At 37.3% G+C, this 14,666-nt stretch overlaps 1 pseudogene across 1 annotated transcript; it reads right to left on the reverse strand.

Annotated features, from left to right (window-relative positions):
- Positions 1-2,502: 2,502 nt before the first annotated feature.
- On the reverse strand, positions 2,503-3,910 carry LOC308437156 (preferentially expressed antigen in melanoma-like protein 7; annotated as a pseudogene). Its single transcript has 2 exons — positions 3,439-3,910; positions 2,503-3,361 (listed from the first exon to the last, which is right to left on the reverse strand). The product of its transcript is annotated as a preferentially expressed antigen in melanoma-like protein 7 (transcript).
- Positions 3,911-14,666: the final 10,756 nt, after the last annotated feature.

A 14,666-nucleotide genomic window follows, 5' to 3' on the forward strand; every position in this document is an offset into this window, starting at 1 on the left:
CTTAAGCATGGGTTAAATGCTACTCTGACTTGCTGTTCTATTATGATAATATCTGATCACCCATCCCATTATATACCATCAACTAAAAATCATTTATATTTTTAGTATTTTTATTTTCAGAAGTAAGTAAAATCCTAAAAAAATGGAGTAACTGTCATAATTAAGGTATCTACTCTTGTGAGCAGACACCATGACCAATGCAACTCTTATAAAGAAAAATGTGTAATTGGAGCTGGCTTGCAGTTCAGAAGTAAAGTCCATAGCCATCTGGCAGGAAACATGGCTTCAGGCAGGCAGGTATGGTTTTGGAGAGGTAGCTGAGAGTCCTATATCCAGATTTGCAGGTGCCCCTGGGCCAGGCTTGAGCTTCTGAAACCTCAAAGGTCTGGACTTGAAGTGGAATCATCTACTTACAAACAAGCAGAAAATCTCTTACAGTTTTGCCTTCAATTTCTGGATTGTAGTTCATTCCAGATATAGTGAAGTTGACAACCAAGAACTACCATCACAATAACCATTCAAAAGTTTTTATTGAATGAATATTTTTCAGTTTTCCTTTTATTCTGTAATATTTATTAAAACTAGACAAAATTCACCAAAGGTGAATTAACATGCTGAGGCAAATACTTTTATTTACATTGAGAATCCTCAGTAACATGATACGTTTACATTTTTAAATTAGAAATCTGCTCTTTGTCATTTAAGTGCTGGTCAACAGGCTAAATTTACTTAGTAGAGTGGAAATTGTTTGGGTTTAATCATTGTTAATTACATAGTCAACATTAGAAAGAAAACATTGTGGAGTGTGTGAAAATCTAGAATATTCAAAAAATTCTTTTCCAATACAAATATGGAAATGTACAGAAAGGTTGGTGTGTGTGTGTGTGTGTGTGTGTGTGTGTGTGTGTGTGTGTATGCTGTGTACAAGTATTACATAATAGTATATATGCAACTGTTAATTTTTCAGAACAACATTTTATGCTGCCTTAGAAAACCCCTCATTGCTTCCTGGACTTTTGGCTAAGATCAAATGTAGAAAACCCCTCATAACTCAAAATACTACAAAGTAGAGACATGATTATTTAATTGTATTTTGGGTAGTGGTTACTCAAACATGAAAAAACATTAGATTTAGAGAACTCATACTGCAAAACTGAGTAGAGGTTCTTTCATTGCACCTGGCTTTAATCTGCAAGGATATTTAATATGTTAAGATTTCCTTCCATTTTTAAATGTTTTTTGTAGAGTTTATTCAGATGTTCTTTTATTACCACTTATAACTTGCATTATAAACACCTGTTACCCCTTCTAAACATCCTGTAAATATTCTGGAATTGTGGTTAAAATGAACGTTAATGTAGATCATTACTTTTATGAGTTCATCTTCCAGCAAGCTGTGTCAATGCCTCATCCTGTATAAGTCTTAGCTTCTATGGAGTAAACTTTGATAAAACTCAGTTCAGTGGTACTCTAATCTGTCAGAATAAATCTACATTGCACATATATTTAAAAGAGAATATTAATATAAGTTCACAAAGGAATATGATATTATAACATAAGTAACTGAAAAAAAATGTCACAATGGAAAAGTGTGTTCCTCCAAATCCTGACTCTTTGTTTTTATTTTTTATTTTTTGCCACATTTTTATTGATACCTGATTATACAGAAACAAGGAAACACAATGGCTAGACTCAAGCACATCTATTATGTAGTTCCTAGGGAATGACAGTTCTTTTAGAGAGCACAGGGACTTCTGTCTATTTCTTGGAACCATTAGTGTGCAAGTGGCTGAGCAGAGGTTGGGAGCCCTGAAGAGCAGGGTCTCAAAGTCAGGTGATCTACATGCCAACCTTGGAGGTTTCTGTTAGTGACCTCATGAATCTGTTTGTGGGGTTAAATAAGAGGAGATGGAGTTCAAGGCCAGCCTAAGCTACAGTGCACCATTAGAAACAAAAAGGATTAAAAATGTTTCCACTTCATTGTTTTTTCTGCTTCATCTATCTTTGCTGCCCCACAGCTCCTACTCCCTTGACTACCCTGAACTGCAATCTGCTGCTCATTCACCAAAACTCCCTTCCTCAAGCTTTGGCTTTGCATCACTACCTTCAAGACTTTACATATATGACCCACTTGGCAAATGCAAAAGTAGAAATTTCAGAACAGCTACATTGCACGTTGAGAGGCCTTATGGAGCAAAAGCTTAGACAACATAGTATCTCTCCATCCCTGTGTATATTCAAAGAACTACCCTGACTATAATCTTGAGAACCAATTGACTGAGAAGCACACTTAGAAAGAATAACAGGTTCTCAGCATCTGACCATGACTTCATATGTAGAAGAAAGCCAGTGAAGAAGTCAGTCTTGACAGGTGTTTGGACCATTGTTTGCATCACACTGAGAAATGTCCAAAATCATTCAGTCTGAGTCCTCTGGATGAGAGACCAGTCCCTAGTCATTCATATTACATAGAAGGACTATTCCTGTTGTTATTCCAAGCATCTACAAAATAACCTTCTTTTCATAGACACAACATGTATCACAGTAGTAGCAGAAATAGGTACCAAAAAAGATTGACATGGGCTGCCTTACAGCTATGAGTGTGTTTATGAGCTCCTCACAAAGCTGAGAAAATATCTTTATTTGAACATAACTCAACTCATTATAGACCTCTACTGGAGCAGGCTACAATTCCATGGTCAGCTGGCTGGTGTTGGTCGTGTGGAACAGAATGTTCTTCAGAGCATCCATGGAAATTTTATTGTCATAAAAGTTGATGCTAGCGAGCTGGGTGCATTGGGTCAGGGAAGGCAGAATGATTCTGAGGTGAGAGTCATTTATCCTACAGCCTTCTAATTCTAGAGTCTGCAGAGTGTCTGCAACACCCACTAAGAAAAATTGAGAGGCGTGACATTCAATGAGGTTAAAGAGACACCTTTCAAGCACAGTTGTTTAAGTTGATGGTAGTTCCAGTGCTTGGCCAATGACTTCAAGTCTGACTGAGAGATCTGGCACAGTGAGATGATCAGGGACACTAAAGGAACCTCCAGACATCTGAACAACTCATTCATGTGATCTTTGAGAAAACAATCATTATCAATAGTGAGATGCTAGAGACAGCTGAGTTCAAAGAACAGAAGAATCATCATCGAGACATCACTCTCCTTTGAGGAAGTACTTCTTCCAAAGATTCATACTAGCAAGAGCTTGTGAAGATTTCTCATCTTGCTGATGCAAGGTACAAGTTTTGCTAATTTGGATAGATTTCCCTACTGTATTCAGTTCTAACTGCTTGATGAACTCTGGCACTTCTCACAGCACAAATGCAGAAAACCCTCTTTGTCCTTGGCCCATTGCAAAAAAAAAAAAAAAAAAAAAAAAAAAAAAAAAAAAAAAAAAAAAAAAAAAACAAAAAAAAAAAAAAAACAAAACAAAAACAAAGCAAAACAAAACAAAATGGTTCATGCCGAGAAGAGTTAAAGGAAAGGTCACTGAACACACTCAAATGCTGCCTCCTTGAGTGGCCCTTTGTTATTTGCTTCTCAAGCATAGTTTCTACTAATTAGTCTCCACCCTCTTCTAGCCTTCATATTCTAGGCATCATATTGATTCCTCAAATCAACTGCTTGAAGCTTTCTTACCTTGGGAAAATACTTACATTACAGCCATGTGTCAACTCCATTCAGTATAAGACATTGGGCTTACCTATCAGCAACAGGAAGGCAAGGGTAAGGCCAGTATTCCACTAGGATCTTAATCATCTTTGCTTTTCTCTGAGTGTTAGCCTTTTTGAACAGTGGTAGGAAGAGCTCCATGGTAGGCCCTGCAGAACAGAGATGGTCAGCACCTCCTTCCTCAACATGCTCTGTGCAGCCAGCTGCAGGAGTGTGGGTGGAGTTTCCAAGTTCATTTTGATGGATATTTAGGGAGATGATCCTGATTAGGACGCAAGTGAGAGGCTCAAGGGATCTGCGTATCTTCTCTGGCCATCCTGATTCTTTAAAAGTTACATTAATGTACATCAGTTGTGCTTGAAACAACAGAACAAAGAAACAGTGATAATGCCATTTGTAACTAGTAGAAAGGTAGAACACTTTAATTAGCAAATATCAGTTGTACAAGCAATGGATTTCAATGTGTGTGGGTGTGTTTGTGTGTGTGTGTGTGTGTGTGTGTGTGTGTGTGTGTGTGTGTATGTGAAGTTCTTTGACCATACTCACTACTGATACCTGCTCTTGGGTCTCTTCCTCCAACTTACTGGTCCTGCCTTTTGTCAAAATAGTATTTCTTCTATTTTCATGTTGTTCTTTAAAGTAAAATGTCTTCCCCAATGAGAGAAAACATAAGACATTTATCCTTCTGAGTTTGGGTTATTTTATCTAATATAATGATGCCTTGATCCATTCAGTACCTTGAAAGTCATGATTTTGTGACTGGATCATGCTCTACAGGGTGCATATACACACTATTTTATCTGTTTGTTTATAAATTTCTGGGTATCTAGATTAATTTCATAACTTAGGTAAGTTATGTAGCATGAGTATGCATGAATTTGTGTCATAAGCTGATTTTAATTCTTTCCATGGATGATACGATGAAGAATGGTATAGAAAGATCATATTTAAGAAGAGTTGTAAGTAGGGCAGAAAACATAGAAATGTAACTGAGTACCTGAGATAAAATTCAGAAAGCACATGACCATAAATATTACTGTTACAAAGCATCTTAGATTTCAAACTTCCATCTTCCAGAAAACTTGGAGATTACAGAATTAGTTTTTAGACTTTATCTTTAGGGAAGTTTGATATTGAAAAGTTGTAATATAGGAGACATTTCAGAATATTGAAAAAGGGCACAGGTTTCCAGGTTATGGAAAATCAGAATACTCACAGAGACAAGCACACTTACAGTTCTGATGCTTACATCTTACCGAAAGACAAAGAACAAAGGAACATGAGGAAATCAAATGCATTCTGTGTGTTGGTTTTCCATGCTGGAATGTAGCAATGCAGTGGTGGAACTCATTGGGACATTGTTAAGTTTCAAGTGTTATTAATAAATTAGTTTCTTTATAACGAGATTAAAGGATGTTGCTTTCCCATCATGCTATAAAGGACAAAGTAAATCAATACTTAATTCTACTGCACGAACCAGGGGTGATATCTTGAAAGTAGATCCTATAGAGACTGAGGATCCTCAGAAAAATGGCACCAGCCTTCATTTTTTTTCTGGTATGTTTGTCTCCTTTTAACAGCAATGGCTTTATTTGAAATCAAGAGGAAGGAGCACCAGCAACAAGAGGCTGTGAAAGCACACGGGCATTCAGAGAGGCAGAGAAACACACACACACACACACACACACACACACACACACACACACACACACACACACAAGTGGTTTAGACAATGTTAAAGAAAATTCTATGGCATGCACTTGGAACCACCCTATCTCCACATCCACTACCTTTACAATAGCATACATCCCCAGCAGTTCATTATGCTCTAGATGAGAAGGTAGGCAGTAACATGTATGCTCCCATGTATATGAAGTAATATAATCACAGGTAGCATCGAGAGAAAAAAATAATAACTAGTTGAAACTTCAAACACAGCATTTGAAGCCAGGGTTAGGCAGAGACTAAGTTGTCAGTATGAACTATTGATATTTATATTCAAGATTTTCCCCTCTTCTTATTGACTCAAAAAGTATTTATTAAATGGAGTCATCAAATCTATTAAATTAATAACTAAATTAGGATGGTAAGATCTGACATGTAGCATGAAATAGATATCATATTCTTTCAAAATATGCCATTTACAGTTGGGTACAGTGGCTCCCATCTATAATATAAGCATCTGAGTGCTGAAACAAAACAAATTTAAGGCTAGCCTAGGCTGCAGAGTCATACCTGTCTCAGAAAAGAAAAAATGAGATTTATTGTTTCTGTCTGAGATTGTGAAGAATATATTCTGTCACAAGATTTGGATCACTGAAGCCACATTTTAATATCATTAAATTAAATGTGAGCCTAATTGAAAAACTTAAAATCATTGTCTCTGTATGTTATCCTCTGCCAAGATTTTGTGAGATGTCAGGGAAAGTTATTTTTCTTTCTCTTAAATCTAATTAGATATTTTAAGTAAATGGAACCATAGTAAAATCTAATTAGTATAGGGCATGTCTAAATTCACTGATTGGCTGAATAATATTAAATAGAAAAAATATAATTTACTTAAAATTTCACAACACATTTATAGAAGTGTAGTTTTGAGGTTTCAAGCACAATTGTTCTCATAGTTTTTCCATAAATTTTAGTTTTTGAATGAAAAGCGATAGTTTAAGTAATATTTTGTTTTATATATTTGCTATATATTTTGATTTAGCTGATATACTTGAGTGCTAAGACTTAAACTATTGTTTGATAATTTCATAATGCATACAGTATATTTTGGTTAAACCCATCACTGATGGCTGTCTTCTTCCATTCTGTACCCATCTCTCTCTTTTCCACATTTCCCTTTTAATATCATATGTTTATTTTCTTATGTTGTTTAACCCATTGAGCCCACTCACTGTGACTTACATGTATGTAGTTATAGGATAAGCTATTAAAATGGGAGAATGATTAGCCTCTTAGGGATTTCAACTATTAATAAACCAACTCTTGATTCTTAACAAACATCATTTGCCATTATGTTCTCAACTAAGGGTGGTATTCAAAGGTCCTCTTCCCCATCTGCACCGGGTTTTGGCTGGCTTAATAATTTATAACTCATATGCATGCAGTCAGAACTTCTCTGAGTTCAAATGTGTAATAGTCATGCCATATCCAACAAAAACTGCTTCACTGCAAATGTTCACTACTTCTGGCTCTTATAATCTTTGAGCCCCTCATCTATCATGATTTTTGAGCAAGAGGGAGGGGACAAGTTGGTTATAGATGTGACATTTAAAGCTGAGCATAGTCTTTTATTTACTACACACTGTGGGTATGCTTCTCAGCAGAGAGAGTGTCTCTGATGAGGAGTGAGATGCATTAATCTGTCCATATGAAGATAAGAACTTACAAGATGGTTTTTCAATATGTAATAGTATTAGCCTCTACTCTAGAATGTATCACACCACAGGTTTGGGCCAACAGTGCTAGGCACAAATTCCATTTGTAGAAACAGTTTTAAGTTTAATTGAAAAGTTGTTCATTATTCCCAGAGCACTTATCACTTTTTCACCAGTTGGCATGTTTCTAGCAAGCCAGTTATTTTTAGTTATTGATATATATATTTTGTGTTTTAGCATCATGCCCAGAGTCTTTAGAGCCACCAGATAGAGGATAGGCCTCCAGTTGATTTGTGGATATCCTATAACTTAAGTATGTGGTATTTTTCAACAACCTATTATTACCATCAATTTCTGGAGGGCAATAAAGAACAAAGGCAATAGCATACACATTGTACTGGAGAGTCCCACTGACCTAAAGCTTTAAAAGTGGTAGCCAATTCCCTGTGTTGGGTGTTCTGTTGATAGCTTATGATATTGCAGAGAAGTCCTGTTTCCTTTTTATTTGTTGTCATCATTTAACCTATGAATGTGTGCACACACAGTAAAGTTTGTATTGATTTTTTAATGGTCTTTAGCATTAGTTCTTTCCCTGTTTTCTTCTCTCTACTCTGCCTTATTCCTTTGCATTTAACCTTTTCAGTTTGTGATGGCTATTCCTGGTAGTCAATTTTACTATATCTGGAATGAAGTACAATCCAGAAATGGAGGGCGTACCTTGAGGCTGGAAGACACAGGTTTCTCACTCGAATATTGGCATGGAAATTTTGCACACGTTGGTCATAAAAAGCTTAGACACAAAGCAAGTAGCACACACCTTTAATCTGGGCCATACCTTCTGCTGAAGGCCTATATAAGGACATTGGAAGAAGAAAGCTTAATTATTCTTTGCCTGCTCTCACTTGCTAGCACATCTGTTAGAACCTTCTTCTTCAGGATTACAGTTTATACAGAAGACCAGCTGAAAGAATAGTTTCATGAGGCTGAGCAACTACTAGATACTTGGAATTTCCATTCATAGATGCCCAATGTTGGGTTATTTGGACTGCAGACTATAAGTCATTACAACAAATTCCTTTAATATAAAGACATTTTATACATTTGTGACTCTAAAAAATCCTGAATAATACACAGTTACATTCTTCCTCTTCCCCCCTCCATATCATTAATCTTCTGTCCACTTTCTCTTTAAGTCTATACCATGATCCCCTACTAGTTTGTGCCTTCCATTGTAACTCAAACGTAAACACACATATCTAAAGATACAAAGATGGCATTTACCGATGAAGGAGAACATGTGGCTTTTACATTGTCTTTCTGCGTCTGGGTTGCCTCACTCAGAATAATAATTTCCAGCTCCATCCATTCACCTGTGGATTTCATTATTCCATTTTTCTCTAAAACCGATTAACATTCCATTCTCTGTGTGTGAGGAATCTTCATTATCCATTCATGGTGACATCTAAGCTGTTTCTGTTTTCTGACTGTTGTGAATAGAGAAGGAATGTACGTGGATCAAAAAGTATCTCTATAGTAGGATTTCAGATATTTTGGCTATTTGCTCATTGATGGCAGAGCTGAATCATGTAGCATATCTATTTCTTGCATTTTGAGGACTTTCCAGTTTCATTATCATAATTGCAGAACCACTTTTTCACTCCTGCCAACAGTGAATAAGTGACCCCCTTCTCTCCATATTCTTGCCAGCATTTGTTGCTGTTTAGTTTTAGCTGTTTTTATCATCTTATTTAAAATTTATCAAACAAACTAAAAGCATATTTTAAAACTAGAGGGTTTTCTACCTATTTCTACCATATACTTTAGCAGTCTTATTTAAGGATATGATGAAAAAGGATTGTCCCTGATACAGTCTCAGGAATGTATAATAATATTAATCATTCCTTAACTAAAGAATGGTTTCATTTTGCTTTCCTAGTCTTTGGTATATTCTGCTGCTAATTGATAGCTCCAAGGCTGTCAGCCAGTTATATCTTCTTGTGGTTTAATAACAAACATGGCTGATCTCTCACCAAGTAAATTATGAATATGGGGGTGGGTCACATGACTTGAAAGTATTTTGTCCTGTGACCAAATTTGTGTTCAATCTTATTTGCCAATGCAACAGTGTTAGATGGTAATTGAGTCAGGAGTGCTCTACTTTCCCAAATGAGATGAGGTACCCTTTACAAAGGGGCTTGATGAAGAAAATTTGCCCATTTAGTCAACCTGTCTCTTTTTTCATATGTCAGCTCAAAGGGGGAGCAGGAAGAGAGTCAACACAGACAACATTTTATATGAACATGCTTAAGAAGCTCAACAGTGTATATGCTATTAATAATATTTTAAATAGAATGTCTTACTGCTTGCAATGACTGCTTTTCACACACCAAGACTTTCTCTTCTTGCCTATAGAAGTCCTTTTAAAACTCAGTGGGCCTTTAGATGTGTTAGGGATTTATCACTATGTAGCATATGTTGTAATATGAGCATTAATAAGAACAATGAAGATAGGATGCAATAAATGAACGTGTTTGTGACGATGATGATGCATACCAAGTGACATCAAGAATATTCAGTTACATAGTTCATGATCTAACTGACTTGAAGGATCCTATCTTCTGTCTATTAAACTGACACAGCATGCTTATGTCATCTAAGGCTTAAGATTTAATATTTCATGGCCTGTTGTATTTTGAACTGATCTGGGAAACATTCCTCCTTTCTTGACTAGTTCTTTCTTTTAGAATGAGAATGTGTATCCATTACTTAGTTTACCACTGTATTTTGAAAGCATAAAACTTGTGTCCTTTCCAGGATCACAGTCTGCAGGGCATCTGCCTCATAATGAATAGAACCTTGAGTCTCACTCATATCAGAACTTGGATTCTATGGTTCTCAGATGAGGTAAAGAAAACAAGAAAATATCTAAAATGCTAATGAGCTAGAAAAAAATGCACTTTTTGTGGAAGAAGAATGAACATTTTAGTGAATCAGTCAGAGTGTTTTCTTCTAATGTACTTCTTCCCTCCAATAATTCATGTTGAAAGTTAAGCATCACTGTGTCATTTGTGAGAAGTGTGGCCTTTGGAAAGTGATTGACAGAAAGGCTTCATTCTCATAAATGAGAATAATTGCCTTTACATGAAGGCATGCTAAAAGGAGTGCATTTCTCCATCACACAGTTTCCTTTCCTCCAGGTAGACAGCATCAAGGTACTGTATTAAAAGCAGGAAACAGTCATCATGAACTTTATGAAGCTGTATTGATATTAAGCCTCCCAGCTTCCAGAACTGTGAAAGACAGCTTTCTGTTACTTATATATTACTTTGTTGTTTATATTATGTCTATTATTTTGATATAGTGACCTTGAGTAGACTTTGACACAGAGTCTAAGTATATGCAGCACTATTATCTTGTCATGAGCCACTGGGAAGTCCTGACTGTCAAAAAGAGAAGACAGGCAGAAACCCCACCTTTGGTAAGTGAAACAATATGGCTTTATATGAAGGAACCAAGAACAGACAATGGAAATTTGAAGTTTTGTAATCCAATCCTACGAGGGCACAATATGTAAACAAAATCATATAATGGAGGTTAGGAGATATCTCATCAAATAAAGTACATGATCTACATGTGAAAAAGACTAGTGATCAAATTCCTGGCAATCACAAAATAGCTGGGTATGCTTCTGATAATTGATGAGATTCAATTTCTTTTTGTTTTAAGTTGGATACTTTACTTATTTACATTTCAAATGTGTCCTCTTTCCCAGTTTCCCCTCTGCAAACCTCTTATTTCAACCCCCTTTACCTTGCTTCTATGAGGGTGCTACTCCACCTACCTATCCACTCCTGCCTTACCACCCTAGCATTCTTCTACACTGGGGAATCAAGCTTTCATAGGACCAGGGGCCTCCCCTCCCATTGTTCAATGCTGGTAAGGATGTAGAGAAAGAGTAACACTTAATTACTGGTAGGAATGCAAGTTGGTACAATCACTCTGAAAATGAGTCTAGGGGTTCCTCAGAAAATTTGACATAGTACTACCTAAGGACTCTGCTATACCACTCATGGGTATATACCCAAAAAATTCTCCAGCATGTAATAAGGACACATGCTCTACTATATTCATAGCAGCCATATTTATAGTAGCCAGAAACTGGAAACAACCCAGATGTTCCTCAACAAAGGAATGGACTACTATTAACCTATTAAAAGCAATGACTTCATGAAATTTGCAGGCAAATGGATGAATCTAGAAAATATCATCCTGAATGAGGTAACTCAGTCACAAAAGAACACACATTGTATGTACTTGCTGATAAGTAGATAGGCAAAGAGCCTGGAATACCCATGATCAATCTCATGGACCACATAAAGATCAAGAAAAAGGAAGACCAAAGAATGGATGCTTCAGTCCTACTTAGAAGGGGGAACAAAATATTCAGGGGAAATAGAGGGTGGGAGGGACTTGGGAGGATGAGATCCATTTTTACTGAAATAACTTGTCTTGGTAAATAAAGAGGAAAACAATTAAGGAAGGCATTCTATATTAACCTCTATTAACATGTACATATATGTACATGTATACTAGCATACATATGAGACACACATACATGCATATCCCACATACAATTACAAAAAGAAAAGTTACATATGACATTATTTTCTTCAAGAAAAGATTGATATTTTAAACCACAAATAGTTCTCTGTGAAGACAAGAGTGTTTATTGATGAGCACACATGCCAACTGAGTCAGAACTGAGACAGATGTATCTGATCAATCACTTGTATTGATACGACACAGTATTCTTGCATATAGGGAATAGTTTAGTCCTCACCTTCCCAGGAAATATACCTTGAGCCTGGAACTTTTCTAACCTCTAGACATTTAGAAAACAAATGTAATTTACAATTTCCCTTCGATAATAATGTTTACCAGGTAATATTTCTCCCCATAAACTGCCCAAGCTGTATCCTTGGTGATACACTGATATTCTGAGGTTAAGGTGGTCACAATCATTTTTTCTACTTACAATGACTAGATTTTAAGAATGAAGTTTGTTTCTATTTTTGTACAAGTAACAATGTGATAAAATCCATAAAGCCTGTGGAAAGTGAGTGATTCTCTTCTTTAATCTTTACAAAGGGCTTTAAAAAGGCAGTTAAGTCTTACAAAAATAAAATGCTTGTAGCTTAAGAGCCTTTATGCTGGGTCAGGCTAGACAGTGTACATCCACAGACAGGTAACTTTATTCTGCATTCAAATAGGGTATGTTAGAACTACAATAACATGCTATTTTACTTTAATTTTAATTTTTAATTTTAATGACCTGACTTTTTGAGAATTAGTTTATAAATATTTTAAACAATTACACAAATCAACTTGCTGCGGGTTTTACTTTCACAAATCACAAACATGTTAAAATCATTAAATTGTTTTCTATCAAGAAAAAGCATTTAAAGTTTGAGGCACTTGTTATATTTTGTTTGTAGTCTCCTTTAATATTGAACGAGCTCTTATAAGTCCTGTCACTCAGTTGCAGATGACATCACTGTCATTTGCCACCCAGCTCTTATGAGCATCTTAATGAGGTTTTAATTTTATTTTCATAAAGAAAAACTCCACCATCTTTAAAGAAGTTCTACCCAGCATAGCTTGGGAATCTTCCCCAATGAATTTGATGTGCAGTGTGATCCCTGCCTCTACAATCACACTTTGGTTAGGCAGAGGCAGCATTGTTAAGACAATAATCATAGATGCAGGTGAGAGGCAGCACCCTTCAACAAATTTTTTTATAGAAGAGAAAAGAAAACAGGGAGAAGAGAGTTCCCTGAAGATCTATTAATATTTTTGCATCATTACAAATTTTAATAGTTTTTCTCATTTGAATTATAATAGACTGAACACAGACAACATGGTATAGGTTTATGTCTCTCTGTGCTGTCAAGTACAAGTACAGGTCCTGAAAATAATGTAAGAATTGATCAAAGAGAGGCCTGGTGAGACTGGGCTTCGAGTAGTCTGGGCTGAGCTCATGGAAAGCACCCCCACCCCAATAGGTTCATGGGAGCAGGAACTCTGCCATAGGGACTCAGTTTCCACCCAGAGGACCCGTGTGTGAAGACCAAACACTCAGGCCATCTGCCACTGGGAGTAGTAGAGATTCAGGGATGCAGGCCTGGTGAGACTGTGCTTCGAGTAGCCTGGGTGCAGTGAGGTCTGGGCCGAGCATGTGGAAAGCTCCCCCCCATTGGTTCAGGGGAACAGGAACTCTGCTGAAGGGACTCAGCTTCCACCCAGAGAACCCATACGTGCATGCAGAACAGGCTCTCAGGCCATCTGCCACCAGGGACAGTGGATATCAAGGGACAAAGGCCTGGTGAGACTGCGCTGCAAGTAGCCAGGGCACAGAGTGGTCTGGGCCTAGCACGCAGAAAATGCGCCCCCTCCCCTGCGATTGGTTCAGGGGAACAGGAACTCTGTCCCAGGGACTTCGGTTTCCAAGTGGATGGCTAGTGCATGCAGTCCCAATGCTCAGGCCATCTGTCACTGGAAACAGCAGAGATCAAGGGCCACAGGCCTGGTGAGACTGCACTGCGAGTAGCCGGGGCACAGAGAGGTCTGGGCCAAGTGTGTGGAAAGTGTGCCTCCCCCCACCCCTGATTGGTTCAGGAGAGCAGGAACTCTGCCTTAGGGACTTGGTTTCCTCTGGAGGGCTCGTACATGGGGACCAAATGCTCAGGCCATCTGCCACCAGGACCAACAGAGATCCAGGGACACAGGCAAGGTACACAAGAGAGACAGGTACCAACCACTGACAACAAGACCATATATAATCACAGACAACAAGATGGCAAGAGGACAGCAAAAGAATTTACCTAATGGAAACCAAGACAACCTGGCAACACCAGAACCCAGCTCTCCCATCACAGAAAACAGTGGAATGACAAACAGTCCAGAAAAAGAAGACTCATACCGGAAATCATACCTCAATATGATGATAGAGATCCTTTAACAAGAACAGGAGGAAAAGCATAAAGGAATAGAAGCTTTTAAGGAGGAAACAAGAAAAACACTCAAAGAAATCAAAGAACTAGAGGAAAACAGAACCAAAGAGATGAAGGAAGTGAAGAAGAAATTTAAATTGGGAATGGAAACAATAAAACAATAAAAGAGACAACCCTGGAGGTAGAAAAACCAAAAAAATCAGTAGTCACAGATGCAAGCATCTCCAATAGACTACAAGAGATGGAAGAGAGAATCTCAGGAGCCTAAGACAACATGGAAAACATAGACAAAACAGACAGGGAAGATGCAAAAGCCTAAAAGCTCCTAACCTAAAATATCCTGGAGATCCAGGACACAAGGAGAAGACCAAATCTAAGGATACTAGGAATATAAGAGGGCAAAAAATATCAACTAAGAGGCATAGTAAATATCTTCAACAAAATCAAAAAAGAAAACTTTTCTACCCTTAAGAATGAGATGACCATGAGCATAAAAGAAGCCTACAGAACTCCAAAAAGAGTGGACCAGAGAAAGAAATTCTTCCCAACACATATAGTCAAAACGCCAATGGCTCGTGCTTTAAGGTCAAATGTTGACA

The sequence above is a fragment of the Micromys minutus genome (genome assembly GCF_963924665.1).
Source record: "Micromys minutus genome assembly, chromosome: 25".
NCBI lineage: Eukaryota > Metazoa > Chordata > Mammalia > Rodentia > Muridae > Micromys > Micromys minutus.